Here is a 6,000-nt window from a genome sequence, read left to right as displayed (position 1 = left end):
CCAGGACTCTGGAGTCTTGTAAGGACAGCAGCAGTCAGGAGAAAGAGATGGCTGCCAAAGATCGTCAATGTGAGAAGAAGCTCTATAACCAACCTATTCTACGAACACACATAAAAACATACGGCTGCAAGCAGTGATTGGCCGATGGCCCTTTTCTCCCCTGCAGCTGCCAGAAAAAGACTAAGATGAACAGAAAGGGAGCAGGGCCTAGACTCACCAAGCGCTTAGTGGCACCTTGCCACTCTTTCATTCTTTTGTCCAGATGGGTAGGGATGGGAAGGATTATTCAGAGTACACACCGGAAAATTGAGAAAAACTGATAGGTTAGATCATGATTCTTCTTGAATTCAAAACCCAAGGCTCTGCAAGGAGCCGATGTGTGAGGTGGCCTTGGGAGTAGCCCAGATCCATGGGAACACACTGGGTCTCATCAGCTTTAGTCACATAGGGCAGGCAATTGCTGTTTGAGCTAAGGCTTTTGGACTCAACATCATATTTTATAACCCCTACTTGCAGGACAGGATAGAGGGGTCTCTGGGCGTGTAGAGTGTCTACACCCTACTGGACCTGCTGTGTCAGATTGGCTGTGTTTTCCTGTGCTGCAATTTCAATGAACAAAATGATCAGCTCATCAATGACTTTGCTATCAATCAGATGAGGCAGGGGTGTTCCTGGTGGAAGAAAGCCTTAGCCCAGGCACTCAAGGAGGGCAGGATACGAGGGGCAGTTTTGGATGAATTCTGCATGAATCAGAGTCCTTTCACTTTGCCCAGGATCCACTCAAAGATGCACCAAATCTCATCTGTACCCCATACACAACCTGGTACGTGAGCAAGCCGCACTAGAGATGAGGGAGGGAGGCAGCCGCCATAGAGATCAGCAGCACCATCACAGGTTGCATCCTTTCCAGAAAGCTTAAGAAACAGTGTCAACAAGCAATTCTTTGTCACATCAGCTCCTTGGTCAGTAATGGACCAGCAAGCAATTCATCCAGAGCTCAATGGTGCCACATACAGGTATCCGCTGGGTATCATGGGTGTGCCTCACAGTCTCCCCACTGGGGCCCACCCCTTCCAGGCGCCCCCTCCCAACCAGCCCACAAAACATGGAGGCAATAGAGAACACCCCAATGAGCAATAGCAGACAATGTTGAGAAGTAACCATTCAGATAAACTGGCGACCAAGAGACAGTGCAAATGGATGAGCTGAGAGAAAAGGAGTATGATGGTCTTTTCAACTGATCCCTGGACATAGGCATCATTGACATGGCAGTGTTAAAGCTACAGGAGCTAGAAAACAAGATCTTGTCTGCTCCAAAAGCGCTGATAGGTGAGGACATGATTTATTAACAACCAACTTCTGTTATTATGTGTCATTATTTCATCTGTGCATCCAATCACAAAGAGTAAATAGAGCTTTTTTCTCATCAGTCCCCTGGGCATAGCAGTTCTTGAGCAACTTGCTCTAGAATATGGCACAAGAATTCCAAACATCAAAATAAGAATATTGAGAGGAGGGCTGGGAAGGCGGTTCAGTGATAGAGTGCTTGCCTTGCATACATGAGGCCTAGGTTCGATTCCTCAGCACCACATAAGCAGAAAAAAGCCGGAAGTGGCACTGTGGCTCAAGTGGTAGAGCACTAGCCTTGAGCTGAAGAGCTGAGGGACAGCGCCCAGGCCCAGAGTTCAGGCCCCACAACAGACCAAAAAAAAAAAAAAGAAGAAGAAGAAGAATATTGAGAGAAATCCCCCACCTTGAGTTTCCAGGGGCTTCTTACCTCTTTTTGCTAGTAGGAAGATTGAGTTACTATGAAATGGGGAGAAACAGCCTGCCTGCATCAGACATCGGCACACACAGGAATGAATCCAACAGAGTTGTGCACGGAAGTGTCTCCCATTTGACCTGCAAACTGAGCTGGCAAGTTGGTTCTAAGTTCAGGAATACCCTCTGATGATGCAAAAACAAAATTATTAAGTTTCACAAGCTGTTTGTACTCAAGTATACTTTTCTCCGTTTCAGATCTTTAGCTATTTTATTGGGTGGAAAGTCTCGAGCCTTAAGAGTTCAAGAATAATGATATTGGGGCTGGGAAGGTGGCTCAGTGGTAGAGCGCTTGCCTTGCATGCCTGAGGCCCTGGGTTCGATTCCTCAGCACCACATAAGCAAAAAGAAAAAAGCCGGAAGTGGCGCCGTGGCTCAAGTGGTAGAGCGCTAGCCTTGAGCTGAAGAGCTGAGGGACAGTGCCCAGGCCCAGAGTTCAGGCCCCACAACCGGACCCAAAAAAAAAAAAGAATAATGATGTCACATTTGCTTATATCTCAGACAACACTTTTTATGGTAAACTGTCAGATTGCCGATGAACAAAACCACTTTTTGAGACATTGATAAATTCTTTTCTTCGTAGATTTTATACAAAAACACCAGATGTGTTATTAAATGTGACTGATTTTAATAAATCTTGTTAGATTTGTATCAACTAGTTACATGTTCTATTCATAGTCTTTTGTGAATCATTACCTTTCTATTTAAAAAAGATGGCTTATTTTGAGCCTTGTATAGGTACATTCCCATTTTTATGACAAAAGAAAAACCATAAACTGTTCCAAACAGGAAAATAATAGCTATTTAGAAGTATGTTTTGTTTTATTTTGAGTTAGTTACTGTATTTACTTATTGAAAAATGGACATTTAGCATTCCTTGTAGTTTTCAATAAAAACTAATTAAAATTTGCTTTAAAAAAATCAAGGCTCTGGCTGGGAAGGTGGCTCAGTGGTAGAGCACTTGTCTAGCATGCATGAAGCCCTGGGTTCGATTCCTCAGCACCACATAAGCAGAAAAAGCTGGAAGTGGCACTGTGGCTGAAGTGGTAGAGTACTTGCCTTGAGCTGAAGAACTGAAGAACAGTGCCCAGGCCCAGAGTTCAGGCCCCACGACCAGCCAAAAAAAAAAAAAAATAGAAAAAAAAATCAAGGCTCTCTTCTCTACAGTGATAGTTTCCCTATACATGAAGTCGTGTGTGTGTGTGTGTGTGTGTGTGTGTGTGTGTGTGTGTGTGTGTGTGTGTGTGTGTGTGTGTGTGTGTGTGTGTGCGCGCGCGCGCGCGCATGTAGTACCAGGGCTTGAACTCAGGGCCTCGGTGCTGTTCCTGAGCTTTTTCCACTCAAGACAGATGCTCTATCACTTGACCCACAGCTCTACTTCTTTTTGATGGTTAACTAGAGATAAAGAGTCTCATATTTCTTCTGCCTGTGCTGACTTTGAGCCACAATGTCAACCTTCGGAGTAGCTAGAATTACAGGTGTGAGCCACCAAGATTCAGCACCAAATCCTTGTAAACAGTCCTTCTGTTTGAAGAATTGACTATAAAAACAACCTGTAGGAAAATTGTGTTCTTGTAGCAGCTCTGATAGCAAATGACCTCAATTAACCCCAGGGTGTGGCTGGACCTCAATCGTAAGAACAAACATGACATGAACATTTACTCTGGTAACAGCAGGTGGTGCTGGCAACCTGTTATTTTTCTTCTGCAAAACTGAAAGCGCCTTTGTTGAGGCTCCTTTTTTAATAAGGTTGGTTTTATTTTTTGGTAATAGCAACAACAACCAATCATGACTTTGTTGACTGTTCTCTGGGTTAGCTTCCAACAATTAAAAAAAAGTCCTTTATCTCTTCAAATCTTTTTTTTTCTGGACTCCTTTCTCACCTTTACCTTGTACTCCTCAATCACAGGACAGATAGACATTTGATTTTACTTTCACATCTTAGATGTGAATTCTTGTCTTATCAATTCATCAATTCATTCCTGTGTTTTCTTATATCAAATTCAGTTCTAGAATTGCTTCCGTAATTTCCATGGCTCTGCTAAAATCTTATTTTTTTCATATATGGTTCTCCCTAAAACAAACAGACAAACAAAAAGCCCACAAGTAGGTACAGTGCTTGTGGATCACGCCTGTAAACTTAGCTACTCAGGAGGCAGAGATCTAAGGATCCCGGTTCAAAGACAGCCCAGGCTAGTAAGTCCTACTCTTTACCTCCAACTAACCACCAAAACATCAGGAATTGGAGCTGTTGCCCACATGGTAGAATGCTAGCCTTCAGCAAAAGAGCTGAGGGACAATATCCAGGCTCTGAGTTCTGAGTTCAAGCCCCAGAACTAGAAAAACAAAAACAAAAATAAAAAAAAAAAAACATGTCTAGATCTTTCAGCATTTGCTATCAGCTACCAGTCTCCATTAATTCATACATTTAAGAATCTCAGAATCTGTTTCTATCCAATGTTTCTGGCTCAAAATTTTCTGCTCCTTTTCCTGAGTGCTACACTTGTGATTCAGGTGATAGTGCACTTGCCCAGCAAGCATGAAGCCATGAGTCCAAACCCCAGTATTGCCAAGTAGTAAAATTATAATTATAAAATTTTTAACTTACAAGGTGTTTTCTATGAAAGGATAGTACATAAGAAAATGTAACCTCCAGAAAATAACATGCCCTTTCTTTTGCCAGGTTCCTAGAGTGGGAAGACAAATCAATCTGACCAGCAGCTGAAGAGCTGGGCTTCACTGGAGCTATCATTTCATTCATTTCCCCTCAAATATTATGGGTGGCTAGACAGAATCTCTTCCCAGTAGGAACTGGGATCCAAACATTGGTGAGATTCTAGTGGAAATTTTGTGCTTTTCAGCAGAGCTACTGGCTTTCTAAATAACTTTCTCTCTGCACTTTATCACAGTAGCATGCTTTAATCTTCCAATAATCTCACTGTGTCCTTGACATGCTGTTCAGCTAAAGAATTCTCTCAGTCAAGTTATTGTATTGTGTTGGGGAAAGTGGTGGGGGTATTGGTACTGCCTAGGGCCTGGGCACTGTTCCTGAACTTTTTTGCTCAAAGCTCTCTATCACTTCTGGGTTTTAGTGGTTAATAGGAGATAAGTCTGCAGACTTCCCTGCCTGGGCTAGCTTTGAGTTGTCATCCTCAGATCTCAGCCCCTGAGTAGCTAGGGTTAGAGGTATGAGCCACTGGCACCCAGCTACAGTACCATGACTTTTGAAGAGTAGAATTGCTCTTATTGTTAAGATCAATTATACCTTGTACTTGTCCTTTGTTTTAGGTCTGTTCTACATTCTTTCCTTCCTAGTATGAGTATACCCTTTATAAAATCAGCACTTTGGCCAGTTGAAAATAGACAAGAGGTACATTGTGAGATTTAACATGCTAGGTATTTGCTGAGTGAGTCTGTAGTAAACACTGCAGGAAGGATACATTTACTGAGTAACCACTGTTTAGGACTCCATCCTAGAAATACACTAGGGCATCACAGTAACTCAAAAATAAAGACATATTAGGTTCCTAAGTTATAGTTGATCTCAAGTTTTATTTTCTAAATTTGGCCATTAGTAAATTATTGTAGGTACCTTCCACCCTGATTCTGCTAGATTTTATACTCTTGTTGTCATTACCACCCAATGGGTACAATCTGCAAGGGACCCTTCTTGTTACTCAAAATCTGAATATAAAAATAACAAGCATATGCAATTTACCTTTTATAATTCAGTCACATGATTACATCTAGGAGGCTAGGAGATAAACTGTTGCTGTGTACTGAAAACAAAAAGGAAGATTTTGACCATCAGTTCACAGTACTTGAAAACTTTATTATGTTAAGAGCTCATATTCTGAAAGCTGATTTTTAAATTTGTTTTTTGCCAGTCCTGGGACTTAAACTCTGGGCCTGGGCACTGTCCTTGAGCTTTTGTGCTTAAGGCTAGTGTTGTACCATTTGAGCAATGGCTCTACTTCCATCTTTTCTTGTAGTTTAATGGAAATAAGAATCTCATGGACAGGGCTGGGAAGGTGGCTCAGTGGTAGAGCGCTTGCCTTGCATGCTCGAGGCCCTGGGTTCGACTCCTCAGCCCCACATAAGCAAAAAGAAAATAGCCAGAAGTGGTGCTGTGGCTCAAGTGGTAGAGCGCTAGCCTTGAGCTGAAGAGCTGAGGGACAG

At 42.5% G+C, this 6,000-nt stretch overlaps 1 pseudogene; it reads left to right on the top strand.

Moving 5' to 3' along the window:
- The first annotated feature begins 375 nt into the window (after positions 1–375).
- LOC122109041 lies at positions 376–1,140 on the top strand (annotated as a pseudogene).
- The last annotated feature ends 4,860 nt before the right edge of the window (positions 1,141–6,000 follow it).

Source organism: Dipodomys spectabilis, unplaced genomic scaffold (genome assembly GCF_019054845.1).
Source record: "Dipodomys spectabilis isolate Male_0828 unplaced genomic scaffold, ASM1905484v1 ptg000002l, whole genome shotgun sequence".
In the NCBI taxonomy this organism is placed as follows: domain Eukaryota; kingdom Metazoa; phylum Chordata; class Mammalia; order Rodentia; family Heteromyidae; genus Dipodomys; species Dipodomys spectabilis.
The sequence above is the reverse complement of the archived record's forward strand: the minus strand, read 5'-3'. Positions and strand labels throughout refer to the sequence as shown.